Below are 15678 nucleotides of genomic sequence, written 5' to 3'. Positions count from 1 at the left end.
CTCTATTCTCATTATACTGTCTTTGTTGACTCAAAATGAAATTACTTGGCTTGATCAATTAGAGAAAAATATTAATAGAAGATAAAAGTTAGATTAATAGTATTGTAAAGCTATCCAGCAGAGTGTTGTCTTCTGTTTGAGAGATAATCTGTTTAACAGTTTCTTCTTTGTTAAAAAATTTTGTTTTCAGTCAGAATGTTCAGATTTTTTTTAAGTCAAATTTACTTGTCAAGGTTTTTTTGTGATCTGATTTTAAAACAGCTTTATGGAAGTATAATTTACATACCTATAAATTCAACTATTTATTCATTTTAAGTGTACTGCTTGATGATTTTTAGAATATTTATTCAGTTATACAACCATTACTACAATCCAGTTTTAGATATTTCATCACTCTTCAAAATTTTGTCATGTCCATTTGCAGTAAATCCTTGGGACTTAATTTGGACGTATTTGTATCTTAAATTATTTAAATTTCTCATAAAAGTTCTGAGATGAGGTTTCTGTGCTCAATCTGAGATCACGCCACTGCACACCAGCCTGGGAGGCAGTGCGAGACTCAGTCTCAAAAAATAAGATAAAATAATAAAATAAAATAAAATAAAATAAAATAAAATAAAATAAAGAGGTGGGGCTTTGGGGAGGTGATTAGGTCATGAAGGCATGCCTTCATGAATAGGATTAGCTCCTTTATAAAAGAACTTGTTCGCCTCTTCCACTAGGTGAAGACAGTGAGAAGATGTCTTAACCATCTATGAACCAGAAAGTGGGATCTCAGCAGACACCAAATGAGCCGGCACCTTCATCTTGGACTTCCCATGTTCCAGAACTGTGAGAAATAAATTTCTGTTTTTTATGAGCCATCCATTTTATGGCATTTTGTTATAGCAGCTTAGACTAAGGCAATGTCCGAAGAGTCAGATCCCTGAATCTGACAGCTGATGATCTATTTCTACTGATTCTTTAACAAACATACTTTAGTTTTCGTTCATTGATGACAGAATACTTTGGAAAAAAATTGTGCAGAATTTTGATTCTTTGGTTCTATCTCTATATCTCTGTTTCAGTTTTTCAAATTAAAATGAAGGCAGAGCCTGCATTATAGAGAACATGATGTGAAGGTAAAAGGACATAAAATGACTTAAGTGTATTTTGAAATGAGACAAAATGGCATATACATTTTTCAGGATCAATGAGACAAATAATCCTCCAAGAGATTTGGCAGCTATTAGCCTCTGCTTGCCCTTCTGTGGGACATAGTTGTGGACTGATGGTAATGCAAGCATCTGTAGATGCAATTTTGTTAGAGAGTCTATAATAATCATACTATGTGTCATAATACTTTATTTTACATTTTAATCTCCCAATTTAAAGGAGATTTTGTGGACTCTTCAAGTAAATAGTTGTCAGTTTCCTAATGCCATTTTACTTTTTGTAGTTTTCATACACATTCAGATATACTGATTTTATTATTTTGTTACTAATTTTCACAAAAAGATCTATCTACCTAAAATTCATGTCTTAATTAGCTCCTATTTCCACCTAAAAGGTATTTAGGAAACTGTTATTACTGAACAGTGAAAACATAAATGACATTTTTATATTTTAATATTTCAAAAGTAGTTATACTAATAATTTTGGCTTAATGATCTGTGGTAACTGAAATTATCACATCACAAATGATGTATGCTTAAGTAATTTAGCATAACGCATTTGTCTGCCAAACTTTCTCAACTTCTTTAATAAGTCTTTGCCAAAGAATACCCAGACAACAAATAGATACTGCAGGGTAAATGAGTTCTACCCTCCATTATCTTGATGGGGACACTCTTTGCTCTTTTCAAAGGAACCTGCATTTCTTGATAGACAGTAAAATATCTTTTCCTTGTATGTGCAATAAACCAGCATATATGTCCTTCCTTTTCTCAAAAATATTTATCTGTTAAGATGTCATCTTTGTTTTTAATTCAAAATATATTTACAGTGTTTTAGTATCAACAAAATGCATAGTGGTGTCACAGTCAAAAGTTCAGACATGGTTCAACAATCATTGTGAAACTACACGGTTCCAGTTCATTCTGGGACTTTAACCTAATTAATATCTCTTTTAAAATAGGTTGTTGGCCCCTATTTATTATTAAAGCATGTGAAAGCTTCATAAATTGTTTTACATTTAATAATATTTTTTCCTAACATTACTGAGCACAATTTAACATGTCTGACACATAAACATCTGGTTTTGTTTCTTTACTTCCTCCTTCCCTTCTGATATGGTTTGGCTGTGTCCCCACCCAAATCTCATCTTGATACTGTAGCTCCCATAATACCCACATGCCCTGGTAAGGACCTGGTGGGAGGTAACTGAATCATCTGGGTAGGTCTTTCCCATGCTGTTCTTGTAATAGAGAATAATTCTCATGAGATCTGATAGTTTTATAAAGGAGAGTTCCCTTGCACACACTCTCTTGCCTGCTGCCATGTAAGATGTGACTTTGCTCCACATTCACCTTCTGCCATAATTGTGAGGCCTCCACAGCCATGTGGAACTGTGAATCCATTAAACCTCTTTCCTTTATAAATTACCAGTCTTGGGTATGTCTTTATGAGCAGCGTGAAGCAGACTAATTCCTTTCTGTCTTCCATTTCTTCTCTCTCTTATAAAACTTTGCATTTTATGAAGTTAAAACAAGACTTGGTTGAGTGACTTATCTCAAACTACAGTGAATGATATATAATTTATAATTCAGTTCATTTATGCATAATTACATACACGCTGTACATAAAATGATATTTTGATAATCACATTGACCCACAGAATACGAGATAATGTATTTACATATATATACAAGAGTCCTTACATAAGAATTGGCTAAAGAATGTTTCTGTGCCAGTCCAGTCTGACTTCCTCTTGCTTTGTCACCTAGATTCCGCTAACTGTGCTGTGGTTGCCCCATGCTATTTTCTCTTCAGCCTAGTTGCACTGCCATTTTTACTAGAGGAAAATCCAGTCTGGATGTCAGTAATGAATCAACATTCAATATAAGGTCAGATTCTACATTAGCTATATCAGTAAATAAACCATGCTTCCCTCCTGTACTTTGTAAATGGCAGACAGCTTGTTACAAATTGCTAACTTGTTTATTTCTGTTTGCATGGATCTGAAGTTCTGTTCAGCATCTCTCTTCCTTAGATGCATCTGTGTCCTGCCTCTCTATTTTGCATATTTTACTTTTCCTCCATAATAATGGAATGGCATTTTAAAATTCAGCTGTTTTTGTGCCGGAGATACTATTTAGAAACTGGATGAAAGCTGAAAGCCAATCTCCCATGTGGTTGCCATTATAGTCCTTGTATGATATTGTTAAATGTTCTTGGCCAGAGCAACACAGGGTTTTACTATTTATTGTTATAAAAAAAACTCTGCTACGGACTACAGATTCACCAATGTTATTTCATAGATGTTTTAACAATTAATTGTGGTGTTATCCCTATTGAATAGCTAAATATATCTCAAAGAAGCTTCATCACATTTCTAGTAAAGTTACAAAGCCACTATGTACAAGATACTGATATAGAGACAAAGAAGGCATGATCCCTTCCCTTAAAGAACCAGTCTTTGAATGCAGTCCTGATCTTTCTATTATATTATAATCATGCCAAAGGAAGAGAAAAAATATTATTTGTTGTCTAGAAACACATGCCACCATGTGATAAATATAAAATCCTCATGCTCCTTTTAATATCGTCATTTAAAATACAAAGGAAATTATATTCAATAACTAAAAGACAATGAAAGCAAAAAGAATACCATGCTACTTTATTTTCAAATTACACATTTTCTGTAAGTCCACAGATTCTTCTAAAATCCACAACTTTGCCTACTCCAGAGTATTTTTAGGCTTTCATCTAACATATGCATAGAATGGTTTGATACCAGAACTATTTCTTAGTAGAATTGTTCTATTTTCTTTTTTACTGACATTAAACATGGCATAATTTTATTTTACTAAAATAAAATTAATTAATTAACTACTTAATAAGGTCTCTGATGTAAGCGGAACATGAATTCCTAAACTTATTTGCCATATCAATTTTCATTTCTCTATAATATTCCACAAACTTCTAGGATTTCTAGGGTACTATTTGGTCTTATTATGAGAAGGTGTATTCTGTGATAGACAGCATCAGTCATGCTTGTTCAAATTACATATAAAATTTGGAGTATCTCAAAGGGGTTTTGCCAATTTTTTTCTTTGTTCCCCATTTCTCAGTGTGTAGTTTGGTAAGATATTAATGCATTCAATAAAATTCCTCTCCATAAAGTTCAAAAAGTATTGATTATTTATTCATCATTAGGGTCGTACCCAAGAACATAGTACACATATGCACATGCCTTCTCTGAAAACACGTGGGAAGAAATTTATGACTTTTAAGTTACTCACTATGTTGAACTTTAGTTTTTTCAGCTTGTTGATTTCCACCAAACTACAGAAAGGAAAGTACGATATCATATTCGTTGCATACCTTTGTATGATTTGTGCCATAGCGTTTCTCTGTTAGTATAGATATAACTAAGATGCATTGTTCACATATATTATTAGAAAAGAATCCAGTTCTGTCCAATATATGTGCTATACTGTAGTACTCATTATTTCAAGATATAGACATATTAGAATTTTGATACTTTTCATCTGCAGTATATGCATAAATTCACATCCCAAATAAGTCAGCACTGCAGAAAAATAACCTTGATGCAATAAAGTCCATAATAATGTTGGGAGTTTTATTTTCCTTACCACACTTGATGCTTGAAATAAACTAGAATTCCCTACATCTGGCTTTGAGATGACAAACTGGCATATTTTTCTATGGCTAAAGTTTCTAGTCATTGAAAACAATTTTATTTTTCCATCTCTTCTTTCTGAACACATACTTTGAGTATATTTTCCAGCCTCTCTTGCATTTGGTCATAGCCATGAGACTGAGTTCTAGCCAATGGAATAAGAGCTAAAATGATATATGTCACTTCCAATTCTGGACCATAAAAACCTTTCTTTGCTTCTCTGCCAGCTGAATATTGATGTAAGGGCAACCGTGGAGTCCTGAAAATGTTTGAGTCTCTATCCTCCTGGTACATGAATAACTACATGGAGCAGCCGCTCATCTCCATACCTTCCACCCACTGAACCGGAGACATCTTGGTTGTTACGTGAGTTAGAAATACATTTCTATTACATTTAAATGGTTTTTAAAGTTTTAATTTATTTTTATAATAGTCAGCTTACCATCACTAAAAAACTTCCTCTAATGATTACAGTTATTACAAATTTATGTATATTAACATGCCACAATTTGGCCACTTGCAGAATACTGCAAATATTGCAAATACAGAAATGCAGAATATGTAGAACCATTAAATTATAAAATTTCATCAATCAATCCATTTGTCAAAAACTAAGGTTATGAAAGAAAGTCTCATGATATGTAATATATTCAAAATAATTGCAAAGTTATCAGCACCATAGAAAAGGGGAAAAATAAATAAAATTAAAAAAACAAAGAAATCAAAAAATTTACAAGTTAAAATTCAGTGCATAGTTGAACGTTCTTAGAATGTGGTGCACAGCATTAGTGCTGAAGTCAACAATCAAAAGTATTCAATTTGGTGAGTTTGGACATATATATACACCCATGATACTATCACCAAAATCAAGGTAATTAACATCTCCATCATCTACAAAATCTTTTTTTGTATATATTAAATATGTATAGTTTTTGTACATTAATTGTATCTCAACAAAGCTGAGGCATGTAAGTAACTTGCCTTCAATGCTTCAATGCTCTATATCAAGATACGGATATAGAGTATCTTGCTTACTATGGTTTTGCTTTGCTTTTTATAATTGTAAGAGACAGTGGTTTCCATTAAATCAAATTATCCCTTACTGTACCTAATTTGTTCATTTAACAAGCATTTCTTGAGTGGTTACTATATACTATGCATGGTTCTAAGCATTTAGTATACATGAGTGAATAAAATAGACAGAGATGTTTACCTTTTTGGAGCTTACATTCTAGCAGGAATGTAGAGAAAAAATTATAAGTAAACACATGATATATTAGGCAATGATAAATATTATTAAAACATAAATGGAGGGTGATGTTGTATTTCAGGATGCAAATTTAAATAATGTAGTCAAGGTAGGCTTTTGAGGAGGTGAAAATACTAGTTATCAGAATATTTAGGAGAAGAGGCTTCCAGATAGATGGAACAGCCACTTCTGTAAATCAGGAATGCACTTGGCAGGTTCAAGGATAAGGAAGGCACCAGTATACTGACTGAGGCAGTAATGAGGGGAAGAGTTGTCAGAGAGTAGGTCAGACAGTTAATAAAAAAAGGGGGGCAAATTAGGTAATGCCAAATGGATCACCATAAGCACCTTGGCTTTTGTTCTGTGAGAAATGCAGAGACATTGTTAGGTTTTTCACAGAGAAATGATATGATGTGACATATTTTAAAGAGCACTTTGGCTACTAGAAAGGACTGGGAAAAAAAGAGTGAAATCTCAGAGACCAGATACAATGTTATTGCATAATCCAGGTCAGAGAATGATGTTAGCACAGACTAGAGTGGAGATGTAGAGGTGGCAAGAAGTGATGGGATTTTGCATTAAAATCCTAGAAACCAAACTGATTTCCTGGTGTCTACCTCTATAAATGTAGAATACCGAAGTATAGAGATTTCTACAGGTATAGATATAGAAATCTCTATACTTTGGTATTCTTCATTTGCAGAGGTAGACAACAGGAAGTCAATTTGGCTTTTACCATTTTATAACTAATCACCTCTTCCCTCTATTGTACATTCCACACTTAATCTGGAAATAAGTGTGGAATGTACAATAGAGGGAAAAGGTAGATTAGTTCAAGGTTTTATTCATGGGCAACTGGAAAATGGAGTTTCCATGAATCAAGCTGGGAAGGGCTGTGGCAGAATAGGTTTTTTTTTTGAGACAGAATCTTGCTCTGTCGCCCAGGCTGGAGTGCAGTGGTGCAATCTCGGCTCACTGCAAGCTCCGCCTCCCAGGTTCACGCCATTCTCCTGCCTCAGCCTCTCCGAGTAGCTGGGACTACAGGTGCCCGCCACCACGCCCGGCTATTTTTTTGCATTTTTAGTAGAGATGGGGTTTCGGAACAAGGGTCAGGAAGGGTCAGGAATTCAGTTTTGGATATGTTGAGTTTGGATTATCCATTAGACCTACAAATGGAGATGACAAGTACGTTACTGAATATATGAGTCTGGATTTTGGGAGAAGATCTGAGGTAGAGATAAAAGTCTTGGAGTCTCTGTCATCCAGATGACATGAAAGTCAGCAGACTACATATCACCAAGGGACTAAGTGAAGCTACAGAAGAAAAACGTATCAAGAACGAAGTCTTGGGACACTTCAACAATCAGAGGTGGAAGAGTGTAGGAGGAACCAGAAAAGTAAACTAGAAGGCAGAACATCAGGAGGGTTTGACATTCCTGTAACCAAATGAAGAAAACTTATTCGTCAAATAATAGGTCAACCTGTTATTATAAAAATAATAGGCTGTGGATAGGTCAACCAAAGGGAAGACTGAGAATTACCATAGGATCTAGCAACATGAAGCCATTGGTATCCTTAGCAAGAACAGATGAAAGTGCAATGAGGGCAAAGGCCTCATTTAAGTATTTTCAAGAGAGAAGTCCAGAAGAGAAACTGGAGACAAGAGAATATACACAACTATTTGATAAGTTTTGCTGCAAAACATGAAAGGAATGAAGCCATAGCTAGTGGAGGAATAAATCATCATGCTATGAGGTTGTTATTGTTGCAGGGGAAAAGCTATTTCAGAAATGCTAAGGAATTGCAAAGTGTAGGCACAAAAAATAGTGAGTAACTTTCTTTGGTCTTCATTAGAAATTGACAAGTAGACAGCAATGGAAGAAGTGCATTTGAGGACATCTAATTTTTTGATTCGATTAAAAACACACTTTCACACAGCTAGAAAAGGCTCAAAAATAGTTCTTCTATTATTAATGCCTTTCAAATAACAACAAAGAATGAATTTATAAACATGACAACTATTTTATGCATGTCTGGGGGCAGATATTCAGGAGCCAGGGGAGAAAATATAGCTCTCTCCTGTTACTTAGAGATTAAATGTCAAGAAAAAAATGTGTTCCTCATTATTATTTCAACAGAGTTTTATTACTAATCCCTCATGGAGAACTATCTGAAACATCTTCAAGAATTTTTGAAAGAACATTTCTTATGTAGAGTTATTTAAAGTTGTATTGCTTATATACATATGTAATTGTTAAAAGAATTTATTTTACAGTTTTCTCTAAAAAATTTATTAAAATTATTTGCTATATATTTATATCTATAAATTATGAATTAATTTATAAATATATTTCTCATCTTTTTTATTTTATCTCCCTTACTTTTCTCTTAGCCATTAAAAGTTTTCTATAATACTTATACAAACAATACAATTTTATTTATGTGATCAAGTATCCAGCATATTATAGCACACAGCATATCCTAGCACCAATATTTATAGCTATCAATTACTGAGCACCAATATGTCTGGAACTATCCTACTTTATATTAATTATCTGTTAACTTCTGTGGTATAAATTATGATTACTTTCACTTTACAAATTAGGAAACAAATTTAGAGGCAAATGTATTCAATATTATACAGTATCAGAGCTCTGACAGGCATAGAGATATCCTGTCATTTTTTATTTTTACTTTATTTTATTTTATTTTATTTTATTTTACTTCAAGTTCTGGGATACATGTGCTGAAAGTGCAGGTTTGTTACACAGGTATACCTGTGCCATGGTGGTTTGCTGTCAAACTATCATCTAGGTTTTAAGTCCAGTGTGCATTAGGTATTTGTCCTAATGATCTCCCTCCCCTTGCCCCCAACCCCCTGACAGGCCCTGGTTCCCCTCCCCATGTCCATGTGTTCTCATTATTCAGCTCCCACTTATGAGTGAGAACATGCAGTGTTTGGTTTTCTGTTCCTGTTAGTTTCCTGAGGATGATGCTTTCCAGCTTCATCCATGTCCTTAAAAAGGACATGAACTCATTCTTTTTTTGGCTGCATAGTATTCCATGGTGTATATGTGCCACATTTTCTTTATCTAGTCTATCGTTGATGGGCGTTTGGGTTGGTTCCAAGTCTTTGCTGTTGCAAATAGTGCTGCAATATGTTACAACATTGCCTGAACTCATATATACTAAGGAGCAATTAAAATATTACATAAAGTTTAGATTGCAAGGTTTTCCATTTTTCTCTTCTAATCTGAGCTGTTTTGGATGTAGTGTACACGAGACATTCAGAGCTGCCATCATGTTGAGGCTCATTGAGAATGTCACCAGGAAGGATATACAACTAATTCAATCTCTTCCAAATTTCGGTTGTAACCTATTACTCTCCATATGTAGTTACATTCATAGTAAATCACTTAAAAAACACATTCCCCTTTAACTTCCTGCTGCATGAACTACCATGTGGTGCTTGTGTAGAATTCACTATGCTGTGAAGCAATTACAAATAACGTCTGGGAGTTACTGCTCCCAATACGGGACTTTTTATGGAGTTGCACAGTATGTGCTATGGTGCTACACCATGGACTATCCCTAATGCTATATAGAAGGGGAATCTTCTTATCAATGTAAGCTGAAATGACCCTCGTTATCACGACATTCATGTCACTTCCTTTTGCTAGAAAAATTATCACTCGTTGACAATGAGGCTGGACCGTAAAAACTCAATAAAGAGAGAAAATTACATGAGTTCCATTCTATTATTTAGTAAAATGGACAGCTCAATTTTGAACAGATTACTGTAGACAAGTAGACTTCCATAAATAAGCACATAATGGTACAATATCCAAAGTTTAGTCTTTAATCAAGGACATATTAAAATTAACATCCCTCTGTTTTTTCACACAAAATTCTTACAAATGTCTAGAATCAAGTAGAATCAAAACATAAATGATAATTTGAAGAGATTCTGAAACTTTTGTGCAGTTAGTGCTGACACAAACAGATAAACAAAAGCCAGAGGCAATGAAAGCATACCATAAAAATAAGCAAATAAACATTGAACCAAGAGAGAGGTCCTCAGGTGATCTAGCCTGGCTGGGACATGTCTCTTAGTCACATTCAAATTTATGTATGAGAAGGAGGTAGACAGACACAAAACTCTCACCACATCCTTTATAGTGTGCAACAGAATTACATCTATTAAAATGTATGTCATCCTCACTTCTCATTGCAATTTTAGTTATACTATGAACTCTTCTTTGTTAACTTCATAAAGCCTCAATTCGAAAGTCACTCCAGAAACATTTATGGGCAGTAGCTTAAGTCTGTGTAACTATTATAGTAAAAAATCAGCATCCCAAGTGCTTCACACTACGTTAAATATATTAAATGTTGCAAAGACATTACGAGGCAGATGACGTCTTTGAAAGAAAGAAATCTCAAATATTCAATGAATTATAACTAAAATAATCATATTTAATAAAGCAGTTTCTGTGCCCCAGGCACTCTGCTCTTTGCCTCATATACACGATCACACTTTATCCTCACAATGAACCTATGAGCTAAACATTATTATCACCAAAGTTGGCAGCCAGAAAGAGCCATGCCAGGACTGTGACCTAGGCTGCGTTAGTTTGAAAGCCTGGTCTTTAATCAACAGGATGTTAGGTAACATACTAGGGTTATTTTCTTGAAAAAAATTCTCGATATTCATGAAATTCATTTTTCTTTGAAGAACACACCTAGCTACAAAGTTATGTCACATACACACATACACACACACTATAAAGGTGCAAATATACATATACCACCCCACCATCCATACAATAGTAACAACAAAGTTCTCAAGGGATAAAAGGATAATTGATTAATTGATTTCATAGTAAAACTTCTGATATGAAAACAAATAACTAAAAAACTTCCCTATTGCTTGATGAATCTTGTAGAAAACTACTTTTTAAAAATTTTAATAATCCTTTAAGACATTCAATGATTATGTTATTATGAAAACAATCACTTTTCCTAGACTAAAGTGCCTCAGGATAAAACCATATGATGAGTAAAGTCTTCCTACTTAAATCTGAGAGCTTCGAGATAGCCTCAGCAGGTGATGGAGTTAAGTTTTAGATAACAAAGACACAAAGACTCAAGAACTTCTAGGAAAGGACTTTGGTTCTGATGACTGGCAATTGAAAAATGCAATTGTTTTTAAAAACTAGGAATCTACAGAAAATCGAATCCCACAGTGTGCCGCTAAGAGTAGTATGCTGTCTATATTTGACAATAAACCTACAGATCAATCGTGTGAATGAAATACAGTAGAAAATTCAAATCAAATTATCCTTCATTCTATATTGAAAGAAAATCTACAGCGAATATTTAGCATCTTGGGATGCTAAATATTATTTATTTTATTGAACATATTGGGTTTAGAGATACAAATCATTTCATAATTATATCAAATCTGCCTGTGTATACACATATAAGTTGGAAATATGTATAATTTGGAAAATATAATTATACATTTTGGATGATGGCAATTCTGTATGAAAATCAGCAAAGACAGCATCACCTTATTTTTGTAAATGAGAAAGTTGAGGTCCAGAGATTTTAAATGACTTTCTAAGGTTAACAGAGCTAATCAATGATAAGCCACTATTAAATTAATATCTTATGACTACTGGTTTGGATGCTTCTAGTATATCAATACCTCTTACCTTGTGATCAGGCAAGAAAATAGAAATTAGGATTAATTGTGAGGAAACAAATGGAATAAGAAATAATAAACACCTTAACATGCCCTATAAATTAACAATTATTTTTGTAAGATACCGAACTTTCCTGTGATTCAGTTTCCAAACAAACAGGCTCATAAAGTTCCTTCACAGTTCAGAAAATTGATGTAGATAAAGTCTATCTTCTATGCAGGCAGTGAAAGAAAGACCTACTTTTCATATTCTTAGACATTTGGGGAAAGATCAGGAAATAAAGATAAATGGAAAGGGAATCTTAAGAAAAACAGTGAAATTTTTCTGACGTGTCAAACCTATGGCAATTTAATGCATGCAATTTATTGAGCACTTTGGAAATGGAGAGCACTTTTCCCTTTCAAGAAATCTATATGATCTCTACAAGGATGAGAATGTTATACCAGTTTCACAGATAGCAAAAAAAAACTAATACAAAGAAGATAAATTACACCCTTTAATGTCAAGTAGAGTTACTAGCACATACAATTTTGGTCATCATAAAAGCCTAATTCCTATGCCTAATCTCAGTTCATGCTGCCACGTGGAAATATACTTGGCTGTAAAACAGATCCATCTGCATCTCTTTTCATTTATTTTGAAAACCTACAGGGGAATCTTTGTTATCATGGCACATGCTTATGAACAATTGCTTTCAAGTATTATGCATTGCTAGACCCAATTTTTATGTTACATTAGAATTGCCTCTAGGGCAATGTTATGCTATTAGTTGCCAGAGTGTAAATGCAATTTCAAAATCAAGACGCTGTAATCAAAAGTGGAGCTACATCTGTTATAGAGTGTCTATTTGTGGTAGATGCTCTTAGTTGCCAATGCAGTATCTTTTTTCCTTTCTTTGGAGTGACAGAAACTTACTTTCATTTGGGGTGGCAGAAACCCAGTCCCATGTGATGAACCCCGTTTAAGTCAATCAGGATTTCCCTGTTCTTTGCCAGTTTGACTCAGCTATGAATAGTTATGTGATTCACTTCTGGCTAATGAGAACTAAGTGGGAGTCTTCTGAGGCTGGGAACGGAGGAACTTCTGAAAAATGTTTCTTTCCTGATGAAAGATTTGAAATGACAGGCACTGCTGCTTCCTTCTCTGTCTTCCTGCTGAGAATGTGGCTCTATTTCTGGAGCTGTAATAGTCATTTTTTGACTCAGTCAGCAGTAGGCAGAGGACAGGAGAATCTGGAGGTATCAGTTTAACATTATTGGTCCACTTATTTTCTGATTTTGTTATATGAGCAAAAACATGTGAAGTCTATGAGGTTGGTTTTTTGTTACTTGCTGTTAAAAACAATGTTTTTTTTTTTTTTTTTTTTTTTTTGAGACGGAGTCTTGCTCTGTTGCCCAGGCTGGACTGCAGTGGCGCGATCTCAGCTCACTGCAAGCTCTGCCTCCCGGGTTCACGCCATTCTCCTGCCTCAGCCTCCCGAGTAGCTGGGACTACAGGCGCCCAACACCTCGCCCGGCTAATTTTTTTTGTATTTTTAGCAGAGACGAGGTTTCACCGGATTAGCCAGGATGGTCTCAATCTCCTGACCTCGTGATCCGCCCGCCTTGGCCTCCCCAAGTGCTGGGATTACAGGCTTGAGCCACCGTGCCCGGCCTAAAAACAATCTTAATGAATAAATTTTCTAAATGATGTGTCTAAGAATCATAAGGGTGTGAAATAATTGATTTCCAGGTTTCACAAGCAATGAAGGACTTTCTGCTCAATACTGAGCTGTATTATTTTTGTTTACATTGTGCCCATCTGTGATTTCATTTGGAAAAAGAAAGTTTAGCTATCAAAATATTTCAAAACCAAACTCTAAAAAACCTATCTAAGGTGCTTAACTAAAAGTCTGTAGATATCTGGACTTCTATAAGCATACTTTGCTTGGGTTATGCTATCTGTGGTTTCTGCTAATGCTGATTCTGATACACAGCCCTGCTCCTGGCATAAATGGTGCTTTGAGATAAAAGAACCACAGACAGCCACGTTACAATTAACCAGGAGAACATGCCAGGCAGTGGCTTTCCTGATCTCATTATCTAAAATATTTCCATCCAGCGTGGTGGCTCACCCCTGTAATCCCAGCACTTTGGGAGGCCAAGGCAGTGGATGGCTTGAGGCCAGAAGTTCTAGATCAGCCTGGTCAACAAGGCAAATCAGTCTCTATTAAAAATATAAAAATTAATAAAGAGTGATAACATGAATCTATAGTCTTAGGCACTTGGGAGGCTGAGGCAGGAGGATCACCTGAGCTCTAGCAGGTTGAGGCTGCAGTGAGCTGTGATCATGCCACTGCACTCCAGCCTGGGTGACAGAGTGAGACCCTATTTTTAAAAAACTAAAACTAAAAATAAATAAATATATAATAAATAAATAAAATATATTTCCAGTGCTCCACTCCTTGTTTTATATTTTCCTTTTTTTTTTGCTTTTTTTTTTTTATTATGCTTTAAGTTCTAAGATACATGTGCAGAACGTACAGGTTTGTTACATAGCTATACATGTGCCATGGTGGTTTGCTGCACCCATCAACCCATCGTCTACATTAGGTATTTGTCCTAATGCTATCCCTCCCCTTGCTGCGAACCCCCCAACAGGCCTAGATGTGTGATGTTCCCCTCCCTGTGTCCATGTGTTCTCATTGTTCAAGTCCCATTTATGAGTGAGAACATGTGTTTGGTTTTCTGTTCCTGTGTTAGTTTGCGGAGAATTATGGTTTCCAGCTTCATCCATGTACATGCAAAGGACATGAACTCATTCTTTTTTATAGCTGCATAATATTCCATTTTCCATGTTTTTGCTTCTTTTTTTTAATTATATTTTAAGTTTTAGGGTACATGTGCACAATGTGCAGGTTTGTTACATATGTATACATGTGTAATGTTGGTGTGCTGCACCCATTAACTCATCATTTAACATTAGGTATATCTCCTCATGCTATCCCTCCCCACTTCCCCCACCCCACAACAGGCCCCGGTGTGTGATGTTCCCCTTCCTGTGTCCATGTGTTCTCATTGTTCAATTCCCACCTATGAGTGAGAACATGCGGTGTTTGGTTTTTTGTCCTTGCAATAGTTTACTGAGAATGATGGTTTCCAGTTTCATCCATGTCCCTACAAAGGACATGAACTCATCATTTTTTATGGCTGCATAGTATTCCATGGTGTATATGTGCCACATTTTCTTAATCCAGTCTATCATTGTTGGACATTTGGGTTGGTTCCAAGTCTTTGCTATTGTCAATAGTGCCACAATAAACATATGTGTGCATGTGTCTTTACAGCAGCATGATTTATAATCCTTTGGGTATATACTCAGTAATGGGATTGCTGGGTCAAACGGTATTTCTAGTTCTAGATCTCTGAGGAATCGCTACACTGACTTCCACAATGGTTGAACTAGTTTACAGTCCCAAAAACAGTGTAAAAGTGTTCCTATTTCTCCACATCCTCTCCAGCACCTGTTGTTTCCTGACTTTTTAATGATGGCCATTCTAACTGGTGTGAGATGGTATCTCATTGTGGTTTTGATTTGTATTTCTCTGATGGCCAGTGATGATGAGCATTTTTTCATGTGTCTTTTGGCTGCAAGGCAGGGGTTGCAATCCTAGTCTCTGATAAAACAGACTTTAAACCAACAAAGATCAAAAGAGACAAAGAAGGCCATTACATAATGGTAAAGGGATCAATTCAACAAGAAGAGCTAACTATCCTAAATATATATGCACCCAATACAGGAGCACCCAGATTCATAAAGCAAGTCCTTAGAGACCTAGAAAGAGACTTAGACTCCCACACAATAATAATGGGAGACTTTAACACCCCACTGTCAACATT

General features: G+C 35.2%; 1 protein-coding gene across 2 annotated transcripts in view; it reads right to left on the bottom strand.

The window, feature by feature from the left end:
• Window positions 1-15678, bottom strand: part of GALNTL6 (polypeptide N-acetylgalactosaminyltransferase like 6) — a 1250255-nt gene that overhangs the window by 620855 nt on the left and 613722 nt on the right. The gene's annotated exons all lie outside the window — the stretch shown is intronic.

This window comes from Nomascus leucogenys, chromosome 7b, assembly GCF_006542625.1.
Source record: "Nomascus leucogenys isolate Asia chromosome 7b, Asia_NLE_v1, whole genome shotgun sequence".
In the NCBI taxonomy this organism is placed as follows: Eukaryota; Metazoa; Chordata; class Mammalia; order Primates; family Hylobatidae; genus Nomascus; species Nomascus leucogenys.
Note: the sequence above shows the minus strand (reverse complement) of the source record. Positions and strands in the feature narration are given on the sequence as shown.